We start from the raw sequence: 23,449 nt of genomic DNA, 5'->3' as shown, positions 1-23,449 counted from the left end.
GCTTGGGTTCTTCATGTGCTTGCTACCACCAGTATTTTAGATCACTGCTCTACGGACCTAGTCCTAAACGTGCTGCTTTCCTGATGTCTAAGGGAACGTGATGTCAACTACCAGGATGAGGTCAGTGTGACGACACCTCCAGTGATGCAAGCACGGGCCTGAATTCTACACCAGGGGAAAGAAAATGGAATATCCAAGGCAAACATAAATCATGCCCAGCGCGTGATAACACTATGTAGCCTTTATCTGTGAAATATGGAATAAGCTAAAGAGTTTTTGATGACTAAAATCTATCTGTATGTTGAGCCCTGAGTAGATGAAACATTTCTGTTTCTGCATGGACTATAAAACTTTGAGTTGGACTCAATGGTCCCTTAATGCTTATGCTCATCACCTCTTCCTATTATTAGTGGAATTACCTGGTGACTATCCATTTGGACTGAAATTCTAGAATTCCACTAATGAATAAAATTCTACCATTGTCCCTGAAATAGAAAGTGAAGAATTGGACTTAGGAATTGTTTCGCCAGCCAACAGCATGTGGAAACTTTCTCCACCATTTCTGAATATTCGATAGCAGATTTGCACTTAGCGAGAGAAAATGGAACAATGACAGAAATGCCTATTGGGAATTAGTGTCCCTTCCTCTTTAATTATACATCTTCCATATAAGTCGAATTATCTTATGCAGGTCCTTTAATTTCTTAGGGCTTTGGCTTTACTTTCTCCAAGGCCCTTATAGTTTTTAAAGTTTGACAGCGGGTCAAGAGAATTTTTTCCATATTTGTTCTGTAAGTGGAATTATTCTCAACACCATCTCTGTCTCTTATGCCACATCTAACCCAAAAACACACCACCAGATATCATCTTAGGTGTCAGTTTTAGTGTTTGGTTTGCAAAATAATCATTTAAAATTGTTTTTAAAGGAAATGAAACATGGAATTAAAGAATAATAAAATCCACCAATTTTCTCTTGGATTCAATCTAAAACTATGGACTTTTGTTTTTCTCCATTGTGATTTAAATAAGCGAAACAATTCCAATCACAAGGGTTAAAGGAGGATCAAACATGAATGCTCTTACAATGGTAACAAGACTTTCACTTCTATAATGACTTTGCATTTGCTCCTAGACAAAACTTTACATGCTGCTTTCCTTTGAGTAGAAGGCACTTTGCCAGCTTTTTCTTCATAAGGAATTTAATGTGGATGAATTAAGCATCAGCATTTTCTGCCTGTCCTCACAAAGTATGCAAAGGTTACATCATACCAAAAAGTAGGGAGGTGAAGTTTCCTCCCAGTGACTCCAGCGACCGCACCTAGAAAGCTATGCTCTTCCCGAGCATTTCAAAAAGGTGTTAAAAAGCTGGCGAGAGCCCAGGAAGAAACAATAAAGCCTAATTAAGGACTGCCTCTTGATGAAAGGAAAGAGGAATTAATGCTGGAGTCTGGAGAGGTGATAACTTCAGAAGTTATAAATATCTGCTGTCTATGAGTATTTCTAAATTGTAAACACAACTTAATAGAAATTAAAAAACACCAGAGAATTAAAACATCCAGGTTGCCAAATCCAAAAAGAAATGAGTAGGGATTCTGAGTTTTTCAGTGTGGAAGAATGTGCATTAACAGTATAAAATCCCCTGAGAACAACTGTACAGACATTTAGAGTGTGGCTTAGGAGAAGCCATCTGTTTGTGATCTGTCATACAGAGCAATCTTCTGGTCCCCTGAAGCCTAGAATCATTTTGCCGGGAGGAATCTCTGGCATTCCTATGGCAATATTTACACATGTAAGTAGGACTTAAGTGAGAAAATGGATATAAATATAAGCTGTTCTGCAAACTTTTTCATCTACTTTTTTTTTTTCTGTATGCAATAAAACCTTGAGAAAAGCCTGCCAGGGAAGCCCTTACATCACGACTACATTTCAGCTATTAGTCATGAATTATTAGGTGGGGTGGATTGTTTAGGAAAGAAATGAAAACATATTTCTGACACCTTTGACTAAAGCAAGCAGGATAAAGAGCTGATCAATTTCAATCATTTCCCATTCTGCCTTCATCAGGTATCTATCCTTCAATCTCTGAGAACACATTCTTAAGTCATTAATATTCATAAGTGCTTCATAAATTAGCATTTGAGGGTGTCTGGGTGGCTCAGTTGGTTCAGCGTCCAAATTCAGCTCTGGTCATGATCTCGCGGTTTGTAAGTTTGAGCCCCACCAAGCCCGGATCTTACTTTGGATCCTATATCTTCCTCTCTTTCTCTGTTTCTCCACTGCTCATGCTTTCTCTCTCTCTCTCTCTCAAAAACAATAAAAAAATTTTTTAAATTAGCATTTGGAGCATGATAGGGGTGGGAGCAAACACTAATTTCAAACATATTTGAGCCAGTAAATTCTCAAGAAAGAATTATAATTATTTGTTATTGTATCTTCTTTCCCCAAATTACTTAAAAAAAAATAATCTCTATACCCAACGTAGGGCTTGAATCATGCATGACCCTGAGATCAAGAATCACATGCTCTACTGTCTTAGCCAGCCAGGTGCCCCATCTCAAATTACTTTTTGTATATTGTGTTTTTATAATGCTTGAAGTAGATGAAATTATAACATAGATTATCTTTTAGCATTTCTGGGCACAATACAAATCTAATCCTTTAATTCTGAAAGGTCTATTTTAATGACGTCAAGAAGATTTCCATTCATTATATGTAATTGAAAAAATATCTTAAGAAAATAACAAGGCAAACATCAGCAATTTAAGCTTTTGATGTTGGACATAAGGACAGTTTTTCTCTGCATAAGACCATGAATAAGCCACGTAACTTCTGGCATTGCAAAATGTAACAAACTCTCTGTAGTGTGATGTAAATATTGATATCCTGCGACCCACATCCATGGGAAGGGTGACCAGAATCTCTCTGTTGCAAAATACCACTCTTTCTGGCTTACATCATGGGTGCATGACATCAGGTTACTAGCATCTGCCAAGATGGACCGGAGGTGTTGATATGTAATTTGTCAGAGTCTGGCACTGCTAATCTGGGTGAGTCCACATTTCTGGTCAAACCTTGGTGTAGCCCTATTCAGTAGCATTTTCAGAAGCAGATCTTCCAAAATCGGTTCCAAATTTCTGTTGATTATTTAATTCATGAATACCCAGTTCAGAGTACAAGAGCCTAAGCCATTTAACTTCTCAAAATTCAAAGGCTAGGCCCCCCGGAGAATACCCACGTGAGTAAATGAGTCCTACCATTCCACTTCACTCCTCTGCCCAAACTAGACATGATGGATAGTCCAGATCGTGGACAACACCCACAGTCTCCAAAGAAACATCCCATAAAGACTAGGAACGTGACTATATGGCAACAAGGGGAATGGCATTGTTTCGTCAGGTCTTATCGCTCATATATCTCATGACCTTTCTTTATAATTTTTGTGTCTCAGATATCATCGGAGCACCAGTCACTTAGATTGAAATCTGATTAGTCCCACAGTCAAGCAGGCAAAAACTAGCAGTGCTTTTGATCTTTCAGAGAATGGTAATTAGCCTTTACATCTTTCTGGAAAGAATGGCATCACAGATCTTTAAAATGGCATGAAAATATTGATTCGGTATTGTCTCTGCACAAATAAAGTTAAATGGTGTGATATAGCTACCTCTCATGAGCACTTAGGATGTTTGAAAAGCATTATTAGCATTATTTTAATTAATCCACACCTGTGTGTAATTGAGGCTCAGAGAAAAGACTATTGCTTTTTCAAGATCAGGTAGCCTTTCAGTGTCCGAGCCTAGAACTGAACCAGGTAGATCTGGTGCCCACGTCCCTCATCTAAACTCCATATGATAGTGTTTTCCTATATGTTATGGGAAATATTAATGTCAGTAGTTCGTTTCTTGATGAACTTAGAGGTGATACCCACGTGGTTTGGATGCAAATGAAAAAAAGCTCCTTTCTTTAGAATGTATGAAATAATAACCTTTGTCATGGATCAACCACAAAAACTCCTTGCTGTCATCTGCTGTTAAGATATGCATACCATCCTTAGGGTGGGGCCAGAACAGACTTCAAGTGCCCTCTGACAGATGAATGTACATTCCAAGGAGAGACTGTAAACTGTAGATAGATCCTGGTTTATCTTCAAGACTCAGGGGATGAAGAGGTTACTTGGAAACACTTGACTCCAGGCTGTGAACAAGGGTTCTCTGGCACCAATCCCCTAACTGGGGCATACCTGGCTTTGTTTGATGAAGGGATGGGAATGAGTGGTTTTCCCATCATCAACTTCCTTCCTGCCATGGCACTCACACAATCCTACCCCGAGTCCCAAAAACACTTAAAAGAAATATGGCCAATGGCAGCAGTCCAGCGAGGAGCAATAATTGGAAATAACACTAAAAAACTCTACACAGGTGACAGATACTTGAATGACCTGTGATCTGGGCCAGCTGCATGCTTATTTAACTCTGTTGGGGCCCTCCACACATGATATTCTTGCCTGTTAGACTCTAAGGATGATCTCTGCTTTGCATCCTCGGTTGCAAGTTGCATGTGAAAAACATGCAGTCTCTATGGCAGATCCAACCTGCAGATTCACTTCCTTTGACCTTCATGATGTTTCTTTTAAAACAAGCTCACGTTTATGAATCAAGATATTTTACTATAAAAAGAATCTAGCTTTTAAAACATGTTTATTTATTTATTTTCTTTTACAGTTTATTGTCAAGTTGGTTTCCATATAACACCCAGTGCTCATCCCTGCAAGTGCCCTCCTCTATGCACATCGCCCCCCTTCCCCTCCATCAGCCCTCAGTTCTCCATATTCAAGAGTCTTTCATGGTTTGCCTCTCTCCCTCTCCCCAACTATTTTCTCCCCTTCTCCTCCCCCATGGTCCTCTGTTAAGTTTCTCCTGTTCCACTTATGAGTGAAAACATATAGTATCTGTCCTTCTCTGCATGACTTATTTCACTTAGCATGACACCCTCGAGTTCCATCCACGTTGCTATGAATGGCCATATTTCATTGTTTCTCATTGTCATGTAGTAGTCCATTGTATAGATAAACCACGTCTTCTTGAAGAATGTAGCTTTTTAAAGCGTCTTTCGGAAAACAGAAGATCCAGAGCGCGGGTCCTACACGCTTCCATTCCTTTGGTTAGCAAGGTGCTCTCCACACCCAGCCTGCTTCCGGTTTCTACGGGCCTCTGCGGTCTCTAACCTTTGTTCTTCGACTGGATTAGTTGTAAGATCTTGCCTCATCTCAAGTCCTCCGAGTCTAACCAGCTGGTTGCCTGCAGAGGGCCTTGTTGCACCGCAAACTGAACAAGCCATGAAGAAACATGTGAGGCCGGGTTGCCTAGGAATGTGCTCTTCCGGAGAACCCACACTCATCTGGAAGCTGCCAGGGGAGGTGTCTGATGATTCAGACACTCTGCCCTGCCCACGCCCTCAGTCACTCTCTGCTACAGTCCTAATCAGACTTGTTTCCTCAGAGCTCAGCCCTGCTTATGTTACCTCCCAGCTCAAAACGCAAAGTGACTCCCCAGGGCGCCCCATGTTTAGGGCGGTGTGACCCACCCTAGGGACACTCAGGTGGTCACTCTTTCTCATCTACCCTTCCAGGGATCCCTACACAGGACGATCGGCTGCCCTCTGCTCCCTGAGCAGCCTCGCGGTTTCTGTGTCAGGGTGTCTGCCGTTTGCTCCACATGTATTACCCTCCTCCATCTCTGTCTGCCCATTCACAGATATCCCGCGTTCCTTCTTTTTTTTTTCATAGTTTATTTGTTTTTGAGACAGAGATAGAGCATGAGTGGGGGAGGGGCAGAGAGATAAAGAGACACAGAATCCCAAACAGGTTTCGGGCCCTGAGCTGTCACCACAGCGCCTCACGGGGGCTCGAACCCATGAACAGGGAGATCATGACCATAGCCGAGGTCGGCCTCCTAACTGAACCTCCCAGGCACCCCTCCCATGTTCCTCCTTTGACCTCCCCGGATATTTACACCCCACCTCTCCCAACTTTTTAACCTTTGACACCAAACGGTGTTTTCATTTTACCTTGTTTTATAGTGATTTTTGTTCCTGGCTAACTTCCAGTAGTAATAATAATAATTGACTCCATTCACTAAGTTCATAACTTAGACTGGGCACACTGTTAAGTACTTTATGTACAGTTTCTCTTTTAATCCTGAGAGACGGCAGCCAGGAGGAAGGTTTTATTAGGGGCTGCAGTGAAGAGTGGTTGAGGTTCACAGACTGAGGCTGAAATCTCAGCTGTACCTCTCACTGGCCGTGTCACTGTGATCAAATTTCTTAACTCTCCTAAGCCTGGGTTTTGTCTTTTGTAGAAAAGGGATAATGTATATCTCCTAAAGTGTTTTGAAACAAATAGTAAGTGCTCAATAAGTATTAGCTATTTTACTATGATTACCTTCCATTTTTCAGATTAGAAAACTGAATTTAGAAAGTTTATGTAACTTGCTTAATTCTCTGCGGCTAGTAAGGGGTGAACCTGGATTTGACCTCACGGCTGATCCATTTCAAGGCCTGATTCACTAGGTGCAGTACTTAGGCCATGGGTGTCACTTGGCCCTGTAGTTTGAAGCAGGATCTGCAATCTCAGAGAGCCGGGCTTTAAATCCCAATTGTTTCTTAGTTCTGTGATGGGGAATAAATTTTTAACTGCACTAAATCTTATTATAAAATGGGGATAACAATTATGACCCTGTCTAGGGTTGTTTTAAGACTAAGTTAAATTAGTGGCACTGGGTAGCTCTGTCAGTTAAGTGTCTGACTTCGGCCCATGTCAGTGATCCTTGGCTTTGTAGGTTCAAGCCCTGAGTCGGGCTCTGTGCTGACAGCTCAAAGTCTGAAGCCTACTTTAGATTCTATGTCTCCCTCTCTCTCTGCCCCTCCCCTGCTTGCGCTCTGTCTCCCAAAAATAAATAAATATTTAAAAAAATTATAAGACTAAGTTAACTTAGATGGCTAATATGTGTAAAATCTAGGCCACAGACCTCATTCAATAAATATTACTTATAACTATTTGATATGTAACTTCTGTTGAAGCTTGTATTGTTACTCAATACAGTTGGTTTTATTATAATGGGACAAATGTCTTCCTAAAAATCATCACATTGTAAAATTGAGCCACAAAAACCCTAGGGCTTACGGGAAAACTGAGGTTAGGGGTATGACGCTCAAAAACCGTCAGTGACACATTAAAAAAAAACAAATCCAACAAAAACCACAGCACAGTTCCTACATTTGAAATGATTAAGAAATGAACTGTTCAGCATATAGGGCGCTCTATCTTGAAAAATGTAAGCCGTTGCTTGCGGAAGTGGGTGTCAGTAGATTTGCTTGTGAATTACTATCAAATGATGGAGGGAGTGTTACAGAACGGGACAGAGGTTGTACCAGCAGATGTGGATGAGTGTAGCTCAGGACACAAATGTAAACCAAGGTAGCTGGTTGATGTTTGAGATCCAGGCACGTGTGTGTATTCTGAGCAGCCCACACAGCTTGCCAAGGGCTCTATGGCCTCATCTAGCAGTTCTTTTTTTTAAAGTTTATTTATTTTGAGAGATTGAGAGAGAGAGTGCACGTGGGAGAGAGAGTGCATGATTGGGGGAGGGGCAGAGGGAGAGGGCATCCCAAGCAGGTACCACTCTATCAGCACAGAGCCTGACTCCGGACTTGAACTCAAGAACAGTGAGATTTTGACCCAAGCCAAAACCAATAGTCAGTCGCTTAACTGCCTGAGCCACTCAGGCGCTGCTCATCTAGTAGTTCTATCAGCTGAAATTATGCATGAGCAAACACAAAATCCTTATTATGCTCGAATTGTCCGTTTATGTTGGAAATAATGGATGTTTCAAAATAAGCTTTCAAACAGAACTACTTGAAATTATCACAGCCTTTGTCTCTTAAGCTAAAACTGAACTATAATTATTAGGCACATGAAGTATTCTGATTATATTAGGCACTAAAGGGGGATTATGATAACCCTCATTTCCCCTAGTAAAATTTTACAGCAGTGTCAAGGGCTTAATTCCAGGGGCACCTGGGTGGCTCAGTTGGTTAAGCATCCAACTTTGGCTCAGGTCATGATACTGTGGTTTGTGGGTTTGAGCCCCACATCGGGCTTTGTGCTGACAGATCAGAGCCTGGAGCCTGCTTCAGATTCTGTGTGGGTGTCTCTCTCTCTGCCCCTCCCCAGCTCATACTCTGTTTCTCTCTCTTAAAAATAAATAAAAATTAAAAAAAATTTAAAGGACATAATTCCAAGGATTCATGTTGCTGTGGATCCAAGTTTTTTTCAGAGAAACTTAGTATCACAGCATTTGTTCCTTCCTTTGCTGGGTTCTAAATGGCTAGAAGACCGCATGACTCTATTTTCCTTCTTGAATTAACACTAAGATAGCTTTCCACCGAATATTACTGACTTATAGTACTAATGGGGAGAGTTCTGATTTTCCTTCCTTTCATAGTGATTTATTCTCTTCCTCTTTTTTTTTTCACCCTCTGAAGAAACTGTTGCTTTTGCTCAAAAGTCTTTAAATGATGCAGAAAAAAAAAAAGTTTGCCTCCTGCACTGAACTTGAAAGTGAAGCATTTGAGAGCAGGTCCTCAATCACCAGTTGTGAACCAGCAGTGGCAGGCAGGAGCAGCGCATCTACCAAATTTTGGAGGCACTTAGATGCTTAACTGAAGGTCAGTCTTATTGCTGTGAAGCTAAAATGATCCAAAATCTTCGTGTTTCTTTGGTGAGAAAGTGAAAGATAAGGGCTCCTGGATGGCTCAGTCGGTTAAGCGTCCAACTTTGGCTCAGGTCATAATCTCACCATTCAGAGCTCAAGCCCGGTGTCCAGCTCTGTGCTGACAGCTTAGAGCCTGGAGCCTGCTTCAGATTCTGTGCCTCTCTCTCTCTGCCCCTCCCCAGCTCATGCTTTCTCTCTCTCTCAAAAATAAATAAACATTAAAAAAATTAAATAAAACCCAAAGATATAAATGCATGAAATCATCCATCATACTATGTATTTTATTTTATTTTTATTTTTTATTTTTGAGAGAGATAGAGAGAGAGAGACAGAGCATGAATGGGGACGGGCAGAGATGATCCAGAGCAGGCTTGGAGGTGACAACAGAGGACCCGCTGTGGGCTCTAACTCTTGAGCCTTGAGATCATGACCCAAGCTGAAGCCTGCCGCTCAGCTGAGCCCCCAGGTGCCCCTTACTGTGTATTTTAAAACCATGATGCACACTTGAAAAAAATCCTCCATCTATTTTGCAGCTTCAAAGAAAGAAGACTTAACCAGGTAAAATAGAAAACCCAGTCAGAGGGCCACATTACAATTGCTTAAGGTTTCCTTCAAAGTCAATTTCAGAATCACATCAAACAGTAAATTGGATGTAATCGGTGAATATTTTTTGGAGCTCCGCACTGCTCGTGCAACCATAGGCTGAGGCCAAGCCGCTGAAGGTAACTGTATAAAACAACGCACACCCCCATCAGGCCCTGTGCTGACCGTGCAGTATGCTTGGGATTCTCTCTCCTCTCTCTGCCTCTCCCCCTCTTGTCCTGTCTCACTCTGTTTCTCTCAAAAATAAATAAACTGGAAAATGAGTAAATAAATAAATTACAGCAGTTTTAATGTTTTTGTTTTTGACAAATGTGTAAGAAAATAACAATTAATTAAGAAGTAATAGAATAAGAAGCGTTTGACAGCTTGTTCTATTCATATGCGGTACAGAGAAGCAAAGGTGCTTATCAATTTTCAAACCTAAAACTGAATACTTGCTTTCTGTATTAATAATGATTAAAAAATAGTAATATTGCAACAGTGAATTTTTTAATTTTAGTTTATTTATTAAAATGTTTTTTATTCATTTTTGATACAGAGAGAGACAGAGCATGAGAGGGGGAGGGGAAGAGAGAGAGACACAGAATCGGAAGCAGGCTGCAGGCTCTGAGCTGTCAGCACAGAGCCCGACAAGGGGTTTGAACTCACGAACGCGAGATCATGACCTGAGCCGAAGTTGGAGGCTAAACTGATTGAGCCACCCCGGTGCCCCTGCTTCAGTCTGTATTCTTCTTCTTCTTTTTTTTTAATGTTTTATTCTTATTTTAGAGAGAGAGAGAGAGAGAGTGAGCAAGGGAGGGTCAGAGAAAGAGGGACACAGAATCCAAAAACAGGCCCCAGGCTCTGAACTAGCTGTCAGCACAGAGCCCAAGTGGGGCTCGAACCCAAGAACATGAGATCATGACCTGAGCCGAAGTTGGAGGCTTAACTGAGTAAGCCACCCAGGTGCCCCAACAGTGAATTTTTTTAAAAGCTAAAAAGAGGGGACGAATTCGTGGCTTATCTTAATAACATTAAGTTTAAAAGCTCGCTTATTTGACAAAAAATATTTTAAGACTGCTCAATCAGTTAATGTAAATGCTTTCATGAATAATAAATTTGTGTAATTTCAACCATTTACTTTATGAATTAATTTCTGCCAATGATACTCTAGTAATCATATTACTTGAATTCAAGTAAATTATAAATTCTCATAATTTGTGTATTTTTTTCCTTAATCTGTCAGTAAATTGTAAGTAATTTACATTCCCTTCAGATAGGTTTGATTCATTATCAAAAATCCTGTGGCTCACACATACTTCTCTATATTCATTCACATTTTAATCACTTCTCATCACTACCATTTCTCCCTGAAAAAAATGTTCTTGGTATTTTCCTAATTCAATTTTGCAGATCTAGCCTATAGCGTACGAATTTTATTTATTCATTTATTTAGTTTTAAATGTCTATTCATTTTTATTTATTTTTTGAGAGACAGAGAGGGAAGCATGAGTAAGGCACAAGCAGAGAGGGAGAGAGGGTCAGAAAGAGAGGGAAACAGAGGATTCAAAGCAGACTCCCTGCTGAGAGCAGGGAGCCCCACTGGGGCTTGAAACCACACACCCATAAGATCATGACCTGAGCCAAAGGCAGACACTTGACCGACTGAGCCACCCAGGAGCCCCTATAGTGTATGAGTTTTAAATTTCAGGATGATATATATTTTTTTAAGTTTTTATTTAAAGTCCAATGAGTTAACATCCAGTGGTAATATTAGCTTCCGGTGCACAATGTAGTAATTCATACTTACATACAGCATCCAGTGCTCATCACAACAGGTGCCCTCCTTAGTACCCCTCCCCCGTTTACTCCACCCCCCCCTGCCCACCTCCCCTCCAGCAACCCTCAGTTTGTTCTCTGCAGTTAAGAGTTGTTTTCTGGTTTGCCTCTTTCCCCCGCCCCCACCATTGTGTTTACTTGTTTGGTTTCTTGAATTCCGAAGAAATCATATGGTATTTGCTTTTCTCTCACTATTTTGTTTAGCGAATTACACGCTAGCTTCATCCACATCATTGCAGATGGCAAGATTTCATTCCTTTTTTATGGCTGAGTCATATTCCATTGTATTTATGTGCCACTTCTTCCTTATCCATTCATTAGTCAGTGGGCATTTGGGCTCTTTCCATACTTTGGCTATTGTTGATAGTGCTGCTATAAACATTAAGGTGTATGTATCCCTTTGAATTAGTATTTTTGTTTCAAAATTTAGTGAGCACAGGAATCATGTGGAAGACACAATAATTAAAATGCAGATTTGGGGACTCCAACACGAATTCCTTGAGGCAGTACCTAGGAATCGATATTTATAATGGTACTGTGCATGCCTCTTCCCAGTCCCAATTAGTCATAGAAACACACTGTTAGAAATCTTTTTTCTTTAAGTTTGTTGATTTTGAGAGAGAGAGAGAAAGAGAGAGAGAGAGAGAGAGAGAGAGAAAAGAGAACAGGAGAGGCTCAGAGACATAGAGATAGAGAAAATCCCAATTGAATGGGACTTAATCTTATGAACTATGAGATCATGCCCTGAGCTGAAATCAAGAGTCAGACACTTAACTGACTGAGCCACCCAGGCATCCTGGAGATCTTTGATAGCAGAGATGAAGAACAAGCAGTAAAATCATTTTCCTTACAAGGAGAATATTGCTTCCAACTCTGTCATTTTTTTCTTTATGTTTTTAGAAAATTGGAAAAAAATGTTTAGCATCAACAGATTGCTCTTTTTTAAAATTTAAAAAATATTTTTAAAATTTTATATTTGAGAGAAAGAGAGACAGAGTACGAGTAGAGAAGGGGCAGAGAGAGGGAGACACAGAATCCAACGCATGCTCCAGGCTCTGAGCTGTTAGCACAGAGCCTGATGCAAGGCTCAAACCCACGAACTATGAGATCATGACCTGAGCCGAAGTCGAACACTCAACTGACTGAGCCACCCAAGTGCCCCCCAGGTTTCTCTTTTTTAATGTTTTCCCTTTTAAATTTATTTCAGGGGTGGGGGAGAGAGAGGGAGAAAGAGAATCCCTATCAGGCTCCATACTGTCAGCACAGAGCCTGATGCAGGACTCAATCCCATGAACCACAAGATCATGATCTGAGGTGAAGTCAAGAGTCAAACACTTAACTGCTTAACTGACTGTGTCACCCAGGTACCCCTCAAACAAATTGCTCTTAAAATCTCTTGTTCAAAGGATGTGGAAAGTGATGTTTATGTAAAATTTAGCCACAGGATTTATTTCTTTTGGCTTCAAAATTATGTGAGTATATTTGTTCTAGCTTGTTAAGCAGTAGGATGAATAAAACAGGAAACAAATCTTATTGAAGTAAAAATTATGTATCATGGCTTTTCCTATGTATCATCTATGTAAAGTTTTTCATATGCTAATTCTTACTAATGTGAAACTGTCAGACAAAATAAAATGTGATTAATGTCACTTATACTACAATAAACAAGGGAAAAATGTTCCTTTTCAGAATAGGTTTGAAAATGTTCTGACGTGTAAATCGATGTCAAATCCTGTTGTGCAGCACTGAGAACGTTCTCCACGCTCTTTTGTGTTAAAATGTTGCCTTTCAGTATATTCATTTTGGTAATTTGCCCTTCATTGCATATCATGTTATCCAAGTAATATCATTTCAAAAATACAGACGGCTATTCAACTATCAGGCTATTTTGAAGTGTTTTGAAAACTTTGAAGTGCAAATGAGACAAGTTGAACTTCAATAATACCACCCCAGTGAGAATGATCATTTACTATTAATACAACTCTGTCACACCGAAACTATGCATTATAGATCTGCCATATTTCTCTCTTAGCACAGCAGCAGAATATGATGCCAACACTGGGGTTCAAAACATAACTTTGTAAAGTCTTTTTCCTGTGGTTTCTGATATCATCACAAATGCATCATTTTATGCTTATATTTTAACCTGGAAAATGATTTTAGTATCAGAAATTGCTGTTGCATGGCTGGACTCAGGAGAAAGAAATGGATATCATTATGTATCAAAAAGAGAGTCATCTCGGAGCCATGGAGCAGAAGTAGAAGCTCTATGGGCAGAAAAGAGTAAGTATCTGCAAGAGACACATGTTTTAGGACCTACGATGTTAAGATCTTCTGGGTAAATATTTAGAGCCCTGAACTAAATGACATTTGTTCTACTTATGTACAAAAACTAGAAAAGTTCCACCAGACAGCCAGAATTTTAGTTGATGGGAAAATGCCCAATTTAGGCTATGAGTAGAAACAGTCAATTTCAAGAAAACAGAGCTTGAAGATATACTAAATGAAGATACGGAGGCCTGAAATCACATTGCTCATATAGTATGGGAATCCCAAGCTGAGAAATTGAGTGTAAGACAAAAGAGAAAGATTCAAAACCTAGGGCCCTAATTGTACCTAAGCATAGTTTATCATAATGCCTTACAGGAAGGTCTCCAAGCCAGTTGTATGTGATGGCCTTCCAGAGAACGTATTTCCCATTCAGGATGACCTCATGAACCAAAGTTATAAAACATATGAAGAATATCAGAGAAGAGAATCCACAGACCCACGAAATGTGGACTTAATACCTAAGTAATTAGAAGATGTATGATCTAAAAGGCTTTTTAAAATATGTAGCTTAAATTGTTCAAAGAAATAAAAGAAATCATAAAATAAGATCAGGGAATTAAAAAATTAAACAAGTGAAAAATCTTAAATACCATCTTTGGGATTAAAAGCAGTCCTGTAGCTAGATGAATCAGGAGTTCAGGCACATCAAAGAGAATCAGCGAACTGAAGGGAAGGTCTAAAGAATGTAGCGCAAGAGAAATAAAGATGTGTAAGGCGCAAAGACTTTCAAAATAAGTCTAATGTGAGTTCCAGAAAGAAGAATAGGTCAGAGAAAATATTCAAGAAATCATGGCTAACGGCTTCCAAAGCCAAAGCAGGACACAAAACTTCACAGTGAAAATGTATGCCTGCTCTTCAGATAATGTGTGAAAATAAATCCACACCTAAACAATCACAATCACTACAGAACATGAAAGACTAAAAACGCTCCAAATTTGCTGAGAAAAGAAGATAGATTGCCTAAAGAAGTCAATTATAATTCCAGCAAATTTCCCATCAGAAAAATAGATTATTATACAATGAAATGAAATGTTAAAAATATTTAAGTAAAATCAATGTTACCATGGAACTTTACCCCTTTTAACAGAACAAAATAAAGACACTCAGCCACAAAGGATATTAATGTTTTCTAAAAAGTGCACTCAAACCACTTAGATATAAATGAGATTACAAAAATTCAGTGATATCCTACATAATGGGTTCATTTCTAATTTTTTCTATGATAAACATAAATGAATAGTTTGCTGCAGCAAATATTTTAAGAAATATAGTTTTTTAAAACAAACATTTTGGATATCTAGGTTACAAGTTAACCAATCCATACTATATATACTAGCTTTTGTTTGTTTTTTATCTAATGCTATATCTTTGTAGTTTTTTTTCATGCAAGTGCATCCAAGCCTACATCATTTATTACATAGCTTCACCATATTAATTAACTGGTCTTTGCTCGATGAATATTTACATTGCCTCTAGTCTCATTATAAACAAATAGGGCTGCAGGGCTATTTTTGAATGTGCCCCAGGTTACAGAAATGGAAGCATATGGAAGATATGGAAGGATAAGTTCCTGGAAATGAAGTTGCTGGTTCATAAAAGTAGGATTGCTAGTTCAAGGGCATACCTCTTCTTATATTTAAAAAGTATTGCTATTTCCATTTCTCTATCAGCCCCAGGCCCACACCATTAGTCAGCAATAGGCTCCATTTATAGAGAAGTAGACCTTTGTTTTAGACATACCTTGCAAATATTTGTCGTTTGTCTTTAAAATATTTTTGGTGTATGGGCACCTGGGTGGCTTAGTCAGCTAAGCCCCCAACTTCAGCTCAGGTCATGATCTCGAGGTTCACGAGTTCAAGCCCCACATTGGGGCTATGCCGGCAGCTCAGAGCCTAGAGCCTGCCTTCTGTTTCTCCCTCTCTCTCTGACTCTCTCTCAAAAGTAAATAATAAAAATATTAAAACAAAGTAAAATAAAATATTCATGGGCTTTTTGATACCTGTAACATTATATATTGTTGAATTCATCCATCTTCTATTTTGATTGCTGTTTCTTTTTTCATACTTAGTGCAGCCTTCAGTTGGAGGTTACAAAACAAAACAAAACAAAATAACCAGAGAAAAGAAAAGGAAAGAGAAAAAGAAAAGAAAAGCTTCTCTGTGCTCTCTAGTATTTTCATGGCTTAAAGCTTAATCCATCTAAAAGTTGTTTTAGTGTAAGTAAGTAAATAAAGTCATTTATTATTTAAATGCCTTTTTGGATTTCTCAATATTTGTTGAGTAATCTCTGCCCTTACGCACTGATCTGCAATGCTACCTTAATATTCTACACTACTCCCATATTGCTTTCTGTCTTTGGATTCTGTTTCATGTCATTGATTTACCTAGTTTATTTTAAAAATTGCAGTGTTGTTACTTTGTTATGATTGTACCAAATGCATAGCCTTATTTTAAAGAGAATTTATGTGTTTGTGATCTTGTGTATTTCTATACAAGATTAGGGTACATCTTCCAACTGATTCAAGTCTTCTGTTATATCTAATAACAGCACTGTAATATTTTGTTCACAGAGCTCTTGCACATTTCTTGTTAAAGTTATTCATAAACATTAAAAATCATACTGATATTTCTATAACTTGGATTTCTCCCATTTTATATTCTAACTGGTTGTTGATTCTATATAGAAAGGCCATAAAATTTTGTATATCATATTTATTTCAGCCATCTAACTAAAATATCTCTTTGATTACAATAATTTAGAAAAGAATTCTTTTGTTTTTTAAAAATATAAAAAATGTATTCTATTAATAATGATAATTTACCTCCCACTATTTAAACATTTTGCCTCTTATTTCTTTCTCTCATCTAACACTGACAATTATACTAGCCAGTAATAATTTGTCTCATTTATAGTTTTAGTATGAATATATCTTGTGTTTTCCATGAATGTGATAGGGACTCTTGAGTTCATCTATGTGTAATTAAAACATCTTTTTTTTCATGTTTTAGTAAAAGTATTTTTAAATAAAAACAGATATTGCACTTTATAAAAATAATTTTCAAAACCTATGAAGATTATTATGATTTTCCCAATATTTTGAATTGAATTAATACTTTTCTTCATGGAAAGTCCTCTTTGCATTGTTAGTACGAATCATGCTTGTTTCTCTTACAGCATTCTTTTTAATGGGTATTTATTTACTTTTGAGAGTGAGAGAAGGAAAAAGAGAGAGAGAGAGAGAGAAAGAGGGAGACAGAATCTGAAGCAGGCTCCCGGCTCGGAGCTGTCAGCACAGAGCCTGATGCAGGGCTTGAACTCACAAACTGTGAGATCGTGACCTGGGCTGAAGTCAGACATTTAACTGGCCATCCAGGTGCCCAGTCTTACAGCATTCTTTTAATGTGCTGCTGAATTTTGTTTTCTGGGTTTTTCTTTTTCAAGATTATTGTATCAAAATTTTTATATGAAACTGGTCTCAAGTTTCATTTGTGCTGTCATTGTGGGATTTGGACATCAATATCATGCTTCCCTAATTCTGTAATATGATAATAAAAGGCATGACCTCTGGAGCCTGACTGCCGAGATTCAAATACCAACTCTGCTGCTCGTAATTGTAGGGCCTGTGGCAAATTATTCAACCTCTCTATTGGTTTCCTTGAATATAAAATATGAAGCTTGGTATATTTCTGGTTCTTTCTTTACTAGTAGGATGTAGCTCTTCAAGTCTCAAATGAAAGTCTGGACATGTGGTAACAAGGAGCCTCCTTTTTGGTTCTAAAGTCTTATTTTTGCTCGTGTCCTTGTAAGCATGTCAATAGCCACATTCAGTCCCTCATTCTCTATTTTCTGTGTTGGGACTCATCCAGAGGAAAAGCAGTCCAAAGTGGGGCTCACCACCCTCCCTCGTAAGTGGGACCCCTCAATTCCTTACTGACTGACCAGCTGTCTGATGCCTTCAGATCAGTGCCTTCTTCATTTTGCTCCAGTTTTTCTAGTTACTCTGTGTGGAGAGGTTAATTCAAAATACCATAGTCTTGGGGCGCCTGGGTGGCTCAGTCGGTTAAGTGGCTGACCTCGGCTCAGGTCATGATCTCACAGTCTGTGGGCTCCAGCCGGGTGTCAGGGCCTGTGCTGACAGCTCAGAGCCTGGAGCCTGCTTCGGATTCTGCGTCTCCCTCTCTCTCTGCACCTCCCCAGCTCATGCTCTGTCTCTGTCTCTCTCAAAAATAAATAAGCATTTAAAAAAATATCAAAATACCATAGTCTCTCCACTTTTTATCATTAGTGTAAAATTTAAACAAATAAAGATTTTCTGCTCAGTAATTATATTAATTTTGCTTTTATACATTTTACTTGTGTTTCTCAATTATGTGCTCTATGTCCCCTATGTGTTTTATGCATATTGCCTTTTTTTTTTTTGCTATTTCAAAAAAGTGTCCATTCATACAAAAGTTTACGTTTCTCCCATAATTTTCCTTGAGTGCTGACAACATGCCTCTCATCATTCCGTTGTCTCAGCCCAGGCTCTGAGGTCTTCCATGTTATCTGTGTGAACTTTGATTATTACTCTAAGCCAGGCAAGTTTATGGCAATGCATTGTCATGGTTTTTATCTGCTCAGCAGAAATATTTTTCTTATGAATGTTCTAAAGCTGCATTTTTTTCTTTTTTCTTTTCTTGTTTCTTCCTCCCATAACTTCCATATTGTTTTTTATTAACAATATACTCAATTAGACAATAAAATAAATACGTATCGTGCAAATATGATGTGAATAGCATTGTGTAAAACACTGGGGGGAAGAAAGCTTGGAGGTCAAAGGCAAGGATCTGATCTTTCCTGCTGTGTTCAAACCCTGGCTCCCATGCTTTAGTTTTTTTGTTTTGTTCTGTTTTCTCTATAAAATAACAATGAATAAAAAAATAATAGGTGTATCTTCCTCTTAGGGGTTGGTAAGAATCAAATCTGTATTCGTGCGTTAGGGCTGCCGCAACAAAACATCACAGATTGGGTAGGCTGAACAACAGACTTTTTTATTTCTCATAGTTCTGTAGCTCCAAGATCAAGGTATTGGCAGGTTTGCTTCCTTCTGAGGTCTCTGTCTTGGGCTTGCCTTCCTGCCATGTCCTCACATGTTCTCTGTGCACATGGCTGTATCTGATGTCTCTCCCTGTTTCCAAATTTCCTCTTCCTGTAAGGACTCCAGCCAGATTGGATTGGGGCCCACCCAAAGGGTTTCATCTTAACTTAATCACCTCTTGAAAGACTCTATTTCCAAGTACAGTCACGTGCTGGGGTCCTGAGGGGTAGGATGTCCACACAATGACTTTTGGAAAGACAGAAATCAGCCCATAACACAAATCACAGTCTATTCTGTTTCAAATGATACTGTTTTTTATCCTGATAGTGCAGTTATTCTCACTCAAACTGACAAAGACAATACAATTAGTTTAACCGGTAGAGATGGTAAGGTATGAAAACATAGTGACCCTGTAAATACAAAATAATTGCCTGTAAAAATTATTATATTTTAAGGCCAACAATAAAATCATGTGGTCTGTGACTAAGGTTTAAGTGAATAAATAATGTAATGAGTATTTGTAGCCAAGATTAGTTACCTGCAGTTTTAGAGATAACTACAGAATTTACAGATTACTTACTCTTTCAGATTGCCTACAATGTTGCTCTTGTTTAGAATGAGTATTTATAACTTGATAACCCCATTCTATAGATAAAACTGATTCGAGATCATTAAACAGCGTCAAGCTAATTTGTAGAAGAATGAAGTTTAAACAAAGTGACAATCATTATTGGCAGTCAATCTCCTCAAGAAATTATCTAATCCATTTTGCTGTCTTTTGACAACATTCCACTTCAACCACAGATAGCAGGCTGCCTCCCCACCTCACCTGAGTGTTCTAAGACAGCCCTACACCAATCCTTTGTGATCTAGTCCAGTCTCCATCCTTACAGGCCAGAGGACCTCCCGGAAACATCTTAGCCTTTGAGATTATCCCGATTTGTCTCATGTCAGCTGAGTGAAAGTCTGTTCACCACCACTCAAAACATAAAGATTTCCTGTCTGTTCAACACACCCCATTCCTGTGGTTGTACTTAATTTTCTGCTCAGCCCAGAAATTCCCACACAGACACAGATCTGACTGTGTTTTTAGGTTTTATCATGGCTTCCCTGGGTGATCCTGCTGGCAAATCACGGTTCCGGCAAACTCTTGGAATCTATCTGTATTCAACACGAACATATGAACTGCCAGCCTAAATCCATGCTTTTATTTCAAATGGAAATGGCTCCTAGTTGGGCTAGCTCTCTTGGGGCTTACTTAGGCTATCTTAAATACCTGTATGACTGACTATTTAAACAAGGAGATGAATGAGAATAATAGGATGAGGTTAAATACATAAAAATGTCCCCAAAGAGATCAATGAAAGAAATCCTTTGAGTTTTACCTATATTCTTACCAGTATATTTCTATAACCATTTCTATGACATAATTATTGTTCATTCTGATGTGATGATAATAGTAATAGTTATTACACAGTTTCCTTTTTTTAATTTTAATTTTTGAAAAAAGAGAAAGAGTGTGTAGGGCAGAGGGAGAGGGAGACAGAGAATCCAAAGCAGGGGCTCTATGCTGATAGCAGAGAACCTCATGTGGGGCTCAAACTCAGAAACCAGGAGATCATGGAGAGCCAAACCTGGATGCTTAACCAACCGAGTCATCCAGGGGCTCCTTACTTAGTTCCTTGGAATGTTCAGCATTGTCTTTGTTTTCCAAGTGCAAACAGTAAACTCATAGGCACTTCTTCTCTGGATGTTGTCTTTTTCTCATCTCTGATGTTGCTGTACAATTTTATCACACAGTTAAATCCACAGGTTATATCTTGAGCATGCCAGAGGACCCAAGGGGAAAAATAGTTCACAGATGGAAGTTGAATACACATAGTCTTCTGATACTCAATGGCAAAATTGCTGAGTCCCAGATATTTTTTGATGGATCTTTTACAAATTGGAAAACACATGAGGAAAGCTTATTTGAGGAATGCTGTTAAGAATGAGATTAATCTATTTCAAGTAAGGATGTAATTGATGACTCACACCTTCACTACTTGGAAAATGATTTGATGGTTATCTGGGTCCAGCTGCAACATGTAAAGAGCTTAGGAGATATCACGCCCATCCTGACAATAAGAAAAAGCTGAACAAACTGAAAATCAACAAATTTTCTTGACTCATCAGAGAACTAAGGACACAGGGCAAACTGCTACCCCCAAATCTAAAAAGACAGATGAAAAGACAAATGAATTTAAAGACCCACTGCTGAAATCTGCTGCTTCTATCTGAGGGACAAGCCCCTGGAGCCATAAACTGATAGGTAATTTTGATGAACAGGTAATTCATCAAATGTTAATAGTCACTAGATGGTAATTTTGATGACTTGTTGGATGGTGAAAATGGAATACTGTGGGAGCAAGAAACTTCTGGGGGCTATAGTCTTGGCGGGGGTCTCCATACTTTAATGGGTTTTATCTTCAGGAAATCTTAAGTTTCTCCTGGTGAAGAGCTAAGAAAGAGACCTTCCTGGCTCTGACAAAGGACAAGAAGCATAACCCTACAAAATGTGCACAGAGCATTCTCCATAACAAAATCTTCTTTTCCCAAGAAAATACTTTACCAGAGCCTCATCCCACCTGGGGCAAGTGCATTTATACCACTCTGGCTCCCTCTAGTCCTTTTAACTCTTCAAAAGGAGGAAAAAAACAAGCTAAGGAACACTTGTTAAGCTCACAGACCAGAGGCAAAGACTCCTGAAAAAGCAGATGTCATCATAAGATTGTAGAACACTTCTCTTCTGACATATCATATACCAATGTAATGGATTCTGTTATAAAAGAGAAGATTAGAGCTGGAAGAGCTGAAAGATATGCAGACTCTCTCTGAGGAAGAGTAATTAGGGAAGCCCAAAGCAATGAACACACACACACAAACTCTAGAAGAATTTTTAAGTCTCTTACTCCTACCACTGCAGCAAACATTACACACAGCCCAACTTCTATCCAAAGTCTCATAAAACCTCACACAAAAGGTTTATTTACCTTAGTTTCTGTTACATGACACATAATGTACAACTTTCAACAATAAATTATAAGTTATGATAAAGGGCAAGAAAAACCACAGACAACACAAACAACGGAAAAATAGTAGAACCCAAGAATGGAAACAAGGAACAAATGCAATGAATGAATGGAGAACAGCTACAAGCATGGTAGATATTAAATCAACTATGTACAAAATCAGTTTAAAGGAGAACTGTCTAAATAGAGCAATTAAAAGACACTGGTAGAGACTCAACTACACAGTGTCTGTAAGAAACTCATTTTAAATATAAAGACTTAGAAAAATTAGAAGTATGGAGATAGAGAAAGACATACCATGTTGACACTAATGAAACATAGTAGAAGGACCTATATTGATGTCAGAAAAGGCAGACTTCAGAATAGGGAAAATTGCCTGGGATGGAGAGGGCATTACATAATGATAGAGGGTTCAATTCTCCAAGAAGACAAAACAATCCTAAATGTGTATGCGCCTCATAACAGCATTAAAAAATGAAAGGCAAAATTGATAGAAGAAATAAACAAGAGAAACAGACAAACCCACTATTAAAGTTGGAGACTTCAATCTCTTTAATGGGTCAAGCAGGCAGAAAGATATATCAACATGATTTAAAAAACATTTATAAAATACTCCATCCAACAGAAGCAGAAAACACATTATTCTGAAGTTCACATGGAGTATTTACCAAGATAGACCGTATAGTGGGCCATATAACATACCTCAACAAATTTGAAAGAATAGAAATCATACAAAGAATGATTTCAGAGTACAGTGGAATTAAACTTGAAATCAGTAACAGAAAAATAGCTGGTAAATCCTCAATATTTTGTAATTAAATAACACACTTTTTTTTTTGAGAGAGAGAGAGTATGTGAAGAAGGGAGGGGCAGAGAGAGGGAGAGAGAGAATATTACTCAGGCTGCACACTCAGTACTGCAGACCCCATGCAGAGCTCTATCTTAAGACCATGAGATAATGGCCTGAGATGAAATCAAGAGTCTGACACTTAGCCAATGTTTTTTAAAACATTAAAAAAAAAGTTTTATTAATTTTTTTTATTTTTGAAAGGGAGAGAGAGAGTCCACTAATGGGGGAGGGGCACAGAGAGAGAAGGGCACAGAGAATCTTAAACACGCTGACAGCAGAAAGCCTAATGCAGGGTTAGGACTTATGAACCATGACATCATCACCTGAGCAGAAGTCTGACACTTAACCAAGTGAGCCACCCAGGTGCCCCTAAATAACACACTTCTTAAATTTTTTTTAATGTTTATTTATTTTTGAGAGAAAGAAAGACAGAGTGTGAGATGGAGAGGGACAGAGAGAGAGGGAGACGCAGAATCCAAAGTGGGCTCCAGGCTCTGAGCTGTCAGCACAGAGTCTGATGCCTGGCTCAAACTCACAGACCACAAGATCATAACCTGAGCTGAAGATGGACGCTTAACCAATTGAGCCAACCAGGCGCCTCATAACACATTTCTAAATGACACACAAGTCAAAGAAGTCTCAGGGAAAATTAAAGCAATTTTAAACTAAGTGAAGATAAAAATACAACTTAACTAAAATTTGTAGGCTATGGTGCCTCTATGGGGAGCTGGGACGTTCTATTGATTTTGGTTGGGCTCCTTCATATCTAGAATTTGTCTGGAGGTGGGCTGATCTTGACTGGTTTGGGCTAGGACTTAGCCCTCTATTCCACATGTCTGTCATCCTTCGCCTGGGACCCGGGGCCAGACCAGGCATTGTTCGTCGTAATAACAGCAGAGGTACAAGGAAGCAAGTACATCCACATTCGGGC

Source organism: Suricata suricatta, chromosome 1 (genome assembly GCF_006229205.1).
Source record: "Suricata suricatta isolate VVHF042 chromosome 1, meerkat_22Aug2017_6uvM2_HiC, whole genome shotgun sequence".
In the NCBI taxonomy this organism is placed as follows: Eukaryota; Metazoa; Chordata; class Mammalia; order Carnivora; family Herpestidae; genus Suricata; species Suricata suricatta.
The sequence above is the reverse complement of the archived record's forward strand: the minus strand, read 5'-3'. Positions refer to the sequence as shown.